Source organism: Echinops telfairi, unplaced genomic scaffold, assembly GCF_000313985.2.
Source record: "Echinops telfairi isolate 266 unplaced genomic scaffold, ASM31398v2 ScPeMD7_7468;HRSCAF=8506_0, whole genome shotgun sequence".
In the NCBI taxonomy this organism is placed as follows: Eukaryota; Metazoa; Chordata; class Mammalia; order Afrosoricida; family Tenrecidae; genus Echinops; species Echinops telfairi.
The window spans coordinates 89,007,016-89,014,955 of record NW_022111369.1 but is presented as its reverse complement, the minus strand read 5'-3'; the positions used below and the strand labels follow the sequence as shown (position 1 = coordinate 89,014,955).

At 36.6% G+C, this 7,940-nt stretch overlaps 1 pseudogene; it reads left to right on the top strand.

Moving 5' to 3' along the window:
- Positions 1-7,467: 7,467 nt before the first annotated feature.
- On the top strand, positions 7,468-7,593 carry LOC115873387 (annotated as a pseudogene).
- The last annotated feature ends 347 nt before the right edge of the window (positions 7,594-7,940 follow it).

The following is a 7,940-nucleotide window of genomic DNA, read 5'->3' as shown; positions in this document are numbered from 1 at the left end:
GAAAAAAAAAAAAGATGGTTGCAAGTTTCTTTCGTGGTAACAAGCCTGATTAGCAGAACAGCTCACACTCTCATGATCCTTAAGCAGAAGCATGGTTTTAGTCACTTTGATTTTGTTCGAGTGTCATCCGGCTACTCAACAATAACAGGTCAGGTCAAAGAAATGTCAGACATACCGTCTTGACCTGGTTGATCTTCAATGGCAAGCCTTTGGCAATGACAGTGTCCCTGTAAAGGGACAGCCCTTAGAAAGGTGGACTCCATTCAGAAGCATTTTGGGATGATCACAGCTTTAAAATTCTCACAAAGAATGATAGCGAAACAATACGCAGTTGGACATTGCATTTCCAACTTAGCATATGTTATTTTTAAGTAGGATAAACAACTTTAATTCCATTCATTCTCTCAGTATTCTCAATAGGCACACAACCTTTTTCACATGAATCAACTACACCATGTATGAATTATAAAAATGATTCTTTTTTATTCCCAAACAGGATCAATATTATCAACTAACTGGAACAATTGTGTCATTAAAAGGCCAAAGATCATGCCATGGATCAGGGAAATCATGAAGTAGATTTGATCTTGATATGGAAATCCATTAAACAATAAAAACAACTGAACCCATGCACACTCAGAAACATTAAAAAATGTGTTCTTTTACATAGTCTCTGTCCCCCTAAAGGACATGTTTCTTTTTAAATTGATTTTATTTGAAAGCTTGGAAAAGGAAAAACTAATGAGACATATTTTTTGGTATTATAGTCATAGACAAATTAGAGATTCAAGTTCAGTTTCAGGTACTATTATCAGGGAAGATTCCACTTTTTTGAAATTATATATGTGGGTAGTGAGTAAAGAAAGATTCATTGGCATAACGACCTTATGAGTTTGCTATTATGATTTTAGAATCCAAGGTATGTTTGCTGGTCTTAACATCCACATTTCAAATTACAATGACAATTTTACGTGTTCAGTGAACACTTTCATACAACACAAGTGCATTAATCTTTAATCCTGTGCAATATAAAACTACTTTGAGACACAATATTGTGATGAAGTGACACCATAATTGAATTTGCTACTAATGTGATTTAACTATTATTTAATATATGACTTAAAGCAAATCTAGACTGAATATGAGAGAAATGAGTTCTGGGCATTGACATTTCTCACAGTCGGCACATCTTAAAGTTTGAAAGCCTGCAGCTGTGTCAATGTAATAAAAAGAAGCAGAATATGCAGATGTTGAACCGCTTGCTCTGTAAAGAGGAGTTGGGACATTTGGAAATTCAACGTGAAGCTCAGATGGCTGTGACAATTCATACACAGAATAAGGAATAATAGCCAAACAGCGCCAACATTCCCATCACTCTATTATGAACTGATTAAGGCAGGGCCTTGATGGCTCTCTAGCATCTAGAAGTAATATAGCTTTGGATAGGTTCTGGTTTTGCAGACTTTGGTGGACTACAATGTGAAGCAGCTTGGAATAATAGACTGATCATTCGCTGCAGGTCATCAAATTGCATACTTTTAAAAAATCACTTCTTTTTAGTGGGCTACATTTGGGGGATAATTTCCTTCTGCTCTTTCTTATAATGGGGTTTTTGCTTTAGTGTTAGTTTATGTATAATAGTTAGGATGGAGAAAGATAAGTAATTGAAACAAAAACACTGAACTAAAATATTAATAATTGAACATGTTTATGTTTGATTATTATTTACACTATGGAAAAATGAAATTCTAGTACTTTGTTAGGAAACTGCATTAAAGCAGACCTGCCTTGTATAATCTTTACATACCTATGAAGACAAAATATTTCTAAAGATACTTATGAAATATATACCTATTTTCTTGCACGTTACAAAGGAAATAATTAATGGCATAACACAAATGTTCAAAAAACTTCTTTTTAATTCTTTTTGTTTTCATGAGACACTTGAAACCATTGTGTTGCTAAATTCACTCTACCTTTAAACGCTTATGTTCTCTATAAAGCTAATACAGGTCACAATGGATCTTTGGATTGATCGCAACAACAATCACCCACCACCTTCAAGATATTCATGCCATTGTCATTTAACTTGTGAGCCTCCCTTTAGAACTAAAATGGGTGTGAAAGAATAAAATTCTGTGTACTGTAAGTATTCTCAGTAATTCTAGTAGAATTAGCTTTCATAACACGTAGGATTAGCTACCATAACGTATTCAAGAACTTGAAGCACTTACTGATGAAGATCAAAGACTACAGCCTTCGTGTGGATTACACCTTAACATACGGAAAACAGAAATCCTCACAACTGGACCATCATGCGAAACAAAGAAAACATTGATGTGGTCGAGGATTTCATTTAATTTTACTTGGATCCACAATCAACGCTCATGGAAGCAGCAGTCAAGAAATAAAGTGACACACTGCTTTGGGCAAATCTACTGCACAGACCTCTTTAAAGGGTGCAAAAACAAAGACGTCACTTTAGGGACTAAGTTGTGCCTGACCCACGCCATGGTATTTTTAATCACTTCATACACATGCAGAAGCTGGAAATAAATATGGAAGACTGAGGAAGAATTGATGCCTTTGATTTATGGTGTTGGAAAAAAATACTGACTATACCAGGGACTGCCTGAAGAATGAACAAATTGCTTTAGAAGAATTATAGTCAGAAGTGAGGACGGCAAGACTTTTTCTCCTGTACTTTGGATATGCTATCAGGAGGGACCAGACCCTAGAGGAAGATGTCAGGCTTGATAAGAGGGTCAGCGTAAAGAACATCCTCAGTGAGAGGAGCAGACAGTGGCTGCAACAATGGGCTCAAACATTGCAGTGATTGCGAGGCTGGCTCAGGGCCAGGCAGTGTTTCCTTCTGTTTTCCATAGGGTCGCTGTGAGTCAGAACTGACTCAATCGCTCCTAATAGCAACTACAACAACATGTTTATTATATAATGAGCTGGCATGACACAGAAATATATTTTGTGTTTGTATGACTTTTATTTTGAATAGGTTAAATCTGGAGCCACTCCATATATAGAGTGCTTTTGAAAAAAAATTCATAAAAAGAAACAAAAAAATTAATAAATGAGTGAATGCAAAATAAGCAACTGTGCCTTTTATACCTGTTGTCATGGTAAAAAACTGTTGTTGGGATGGGACAATGAGGGGAAATGGGCTATTCCCAACTTTTTGATCCTGTATATTTATCCATGCTTATTTTCTGAAAATAATAAATAATATATTAAAAATTTGCCTTCTGACAAACTCAGATAATGGACCAGTCTTAAGTATTGTTCATTCATAAAACAAAATTAAGACATTAAAATGGGCTGCTTCAAGCTGACTGGGAGGCTAAACCATTTATTGTAATAGTAAGAGAGAGACACTATCAGGGGTCAAATCAGTCTATTTTGCAAGGTAAAATGTTGATTTCGAATTTCTATTCTTTCTTTTGCTGTTGTTGTTGTTTTTCTTTTAGCTGCTGTTTTGTTTTGGTTGTAAAGTATATAAACCATACTTGTTTTCTGTACACAAGAATCTCAAGTGAACTTTGCATGCATTATACATTAGGACACATTTATAAATTAATGAGTAAGTATATAAATTTATGTGTATTAAAAAGTGTGTAGCTTCCGTCAAAATCTAATGCTCATACTGCACCTCCAGATATCATTTCTGTATAGTTTCTGACTGGCCTGCTGCCTGAGTTTCAAAAACAAGGGAGGCCTTAGTTTTATGGGAGGGAGGAAACTAAAATGGTACTGAGGATGACTGACTGAAAGACTACTCTAGGAAGTTATGGAAAAGGAAAAGAAAACATTCTGAGCAGAAGAAAACTGCCAAGAAGGATACAGCCATTCTAAAAGAGTCAATAGCAGTCTGAAGAGCTCAGTGAGTAGTTTTAGGTCTCTTTGATCAGTGATAAATATGCAATATGTTCTTAAGGGGAAAAAAAACTGAGTAAAGAAGATCATGAATGTAGCCACGCATGTTAATTCTGACCAGGGTAGAGGGGTTATCGATAACAGCTGAAGAAAGGCATCTTTTTTTCTGCTCCCTGGGGCTTACTTTCGGACAACTTTTCCTACGATCTGTTTGTAATGTGAATCATTGACTATTGTTCTGCTTCTTGGATGTTGATAGTAAAGCAGAGAACAATTTATCATCGTTTATTATGAGTCACTATGCACGCAACTATGCTAAACATGGCGAACTGTATTAAACACTCGTCCAACTATTTATGAAGTACTTTACATAATTTAATTTGCTTTTGTACAGTTTTCTGTAAATAAATTGCTTGTCATTTTTGTCTCTGCAAATTAAAATATAACATGGTCAAATGGTTTCACACTTGTAAGTGTACGTCTCTGTTGACAAGTAACTCAGTTTTGATTGGACGAGAAGTGAATGGATGCATGTATTACTTCGATTTAAAATTCATTGGTTTCGGCTAAATTAAAGTAGAGGCGAGTAGATGATGCTGGAGCAAGTGTGGATTGGGTGGGACACTACACAACTGTCACATCGCATTGCCTTTTAATGGAATAGGACTCTGGTTCGTTGTTTCCTTAAAATAATTCTGGAGACAGTAACCTATGTGAGCTTTAATTTTTAAAAATTATACAATAGAAGGACTGCTTATCATTAATTCAATCTTTTCAGAGATAGCTAAATAATTCAAATTTAATATAAAATTAATTTTAGACAAAATATCTTCTTGTGCGATGAAATATTTATTATTGTTATTGTAGTGTGAAAGTAAATATTAAGAAAACTGAGACTTTTTTAAAGTCATAAATGTCATTTAAGGGGTAGAGAAATATTTGAAGGGAAATAGTATAAATTTTGACTTAAATTTCTTTTTTCTCTTGTTGAGCTTTCTCATCATTTTAAATTTTAATTACTTATTTTCTTTTCTAGTGTCTTGTGATTTATTTTCCTCTTTCTTATAGATTGCATGCATAATTGTGATACATTTTTTTGATTATATTGCTTTCTATGTAAAGCAATTTCTCTTCCCTAATCTTCAGTTTTGAACTTCTGCCTGATCAGAGACTTAACAGTTAATCAGATGCCAAAACACTTTTTTATCTCCTAACTGGTGGCATAGATTTTTTATATCCCATCTCAAACTGCAGTGTTAAAAGTTGCCAATGTGGGAAACAGATAATCTGTCACCTTGGATAACGGATATTTTTTTCCTTGGAATTTCTCTATTGTTTTTTTTTCTTCCATTGGATGAAAGTTAAAACTATTTTCTAGAGGATGCCATACACTTCCTTAACTCAAAGATACACGTATTTGTAACTTGATATTAACTAACAATCTTCTCTAAAGAAGGACCTCTGGTGGCACTGTGGGTTAAGCAGCTGGTTGTTAACCAGAAGGTGTGCATTTTGAGCCCATCAGCTGGGCTGTGAGAGGCTGATATATCGCTGCTACAAAGATTTGTAGCTTTGTGTACCATGTGGATACTACAGGGTCACTGTAAATCAAATCAATTCAAAGCACTGGGTTTGATTTTGAGGACTGAAAGAAAGGTCTGCTTCAAACTAGTGATGTGAAGAAATAGCTTACCCATTCTGGAGATCTGCTTTATGAACGATGATAACCAGACATGAGGACAGAGAGCCCATAAAAATCAAACCATTAGCCAGCCCTTAAACTGGCCATTCTGCGTGATACAGGTTTGCCTTACCATATAGTTCTTTTGACCTGAAATTACATTCTTAGGTGAAATTTTTTAAAAGAAAGAAAGCAACCTTCGAACACGTACAAATATAATAATAATCAGTGGAGAGGAGACACACATGCAAAGGGCCAAGAAAGGCTCCATAGCTTTGCTTCCAAGGCTTACGTTTGATTATTCCACTCCACCTGAGGCACTGGGAGAGTTCTCTCTAGTAATTTAGAAATTTGATTTAGCATAATAATCTGTTCAACAATACCTTATATTTATAGCCCACATTATTGTTTACAAAGTGCTTTTACTAGATTATCTCTTAAAAATCTCCACCGTATTAACTATAGAACCTGTTGGGGGAGCTTTGCTTGAAAGTGCATTTTACTTTTATTTATGAATCTTTGAATTAAAAACAAAGTTCAACCAATAGTAACATACTCCACCACACACACGCACATACACACTGATGTACCACTCAAAATAGTTCACATGATTTAACAGAATGACACGACATTTTCTTCATGTTATTGAATAAAGGCCTTTTAGCCAAGTAGGCATTTAGGGGATATTAACTATAAGGAGACGGTGGTGTAGTGGGTTAAGAGCCGGGGGCAAGAGAAGAGACTGGAGGTTTTCTGCTCCTTTCAGATCCAGTCTTGGGAACCCAATGGGACAGTTCAACTCTGTCATATGGGGTTACTGTGAATCAGAGTCAATCAAATGGCAGTGAGTTTGGGTTTTAAGCTATACAGATTAGCAAGTAATGCGTGTCATTGACTTTATATTACACATGCTAGGAATTTTTTAACTTTTCTAGAATTTCTGACAGCAAATTGTAACTCTGATGATAAGCGAACCTATTTTCTTTCTGCAGAACACCCCTGGCCTTAGCTAGCTAGCAAGGATGTGAGTGGCGACGCTCAGCCGCTCCGAGACACTCAGTGTCAGGTGACCTGAATTTCCACAGCCAGCTCTAAGTCCTATTCAAATTCATTAGGCAGTAGGTCAATTTCCAAAGTTAAAATTTCCACATTTGATGGGACAGGAAGTGAAGGCTGCGTGTACCTTATTTCAAAAACAAATCCGTTTATTGCAGTTTTACCTTATCCCTTTGAATCCTTTTTTCCTAACCTTGTTGTGTCCCCACCCTTTTTTGCCAAGCTGTGTTTGAGAACTGATTTAGTCTTTTCTGCCTCTCTCAAAAGTGAACTTTGTTCTCCCGAGGACAATTTTAGGAAGCTAAACAAAGTCTAACGTAGGAACAATTGTGAGGACGGTGCAGGACCTGATGGTTTTGTTCTGTTGTACATCAAGCTTTATGAGTCCCAGGACCCACTCAAATGCACTAACCACAACAATAATGACCCAGGATTATAGGTGTGACAACCTAATCAGCTTGATTTGAATGACAATTTACAATATCACTACTTAAATTCTTAGAAAGCCAAGTGACTAGAGCGTGACCTTATATTTGTTCATTTTCTCTTATCTTTATCCTTGTCTAATACTTGCTTATAAACTGCATGAGACAGGTGATTAACCAAGATCATATGTTTTCTAAGTGGCAGGGAGTGAGGAAAGGCTATGAATCTCAAAGGGGGTCAGCTAAAATGTTATGTTTCTCTTTAAACCTAACTTTAACTTGTCTGTTCTGTTACCTTTAAGTGTAAATTTCATTCATTGGTGGTGTTTCATATGCATAAATTATGCAGAAATACTGCAGCATAATTATTGAGCCTTCTATGCAAATATGTAAATAAATGGTGCTTAAGAGTTTATACTGCTGCAGGCAATTAAGCCAACCATCCTCCTCCTGGTGTGGGGGCCGGTGTGCAATGGCTGCAAACAGCAAGACTCCTCGCAGCCTATTGGTATGTATAGGCTGCCCTAAGGGACCTTGGATGCAACATTTTGCTGCTTTTCAATGCCTCTGGCCTGGCTAATTTCTGCTATCCCTAAGCTAAGCTCCAAACTGGGATGTGAGGTGCTTTTGGGAAACCTCAAGGAATGGTGGTTAGATTCCACATTGGCCAGGTTATCATATCTATCCGCATCAAGCTTCTAAACAAGGAGCATGTGATTGAGACCTTATGCAGGGCCAAGTTCAAGTTCCCTGGGCGCCAGAAGATCCACGTCTCCAAGAAGTGGGGCTTCACCAAGTTTAATGCTAATGAGTTTGAGGATATAGTGGCTGAGTTGCGCCTCCTCCCAGATGGCTGTGGAGTCAAATACATCCCTCACCGTGGCTCCTTGGAC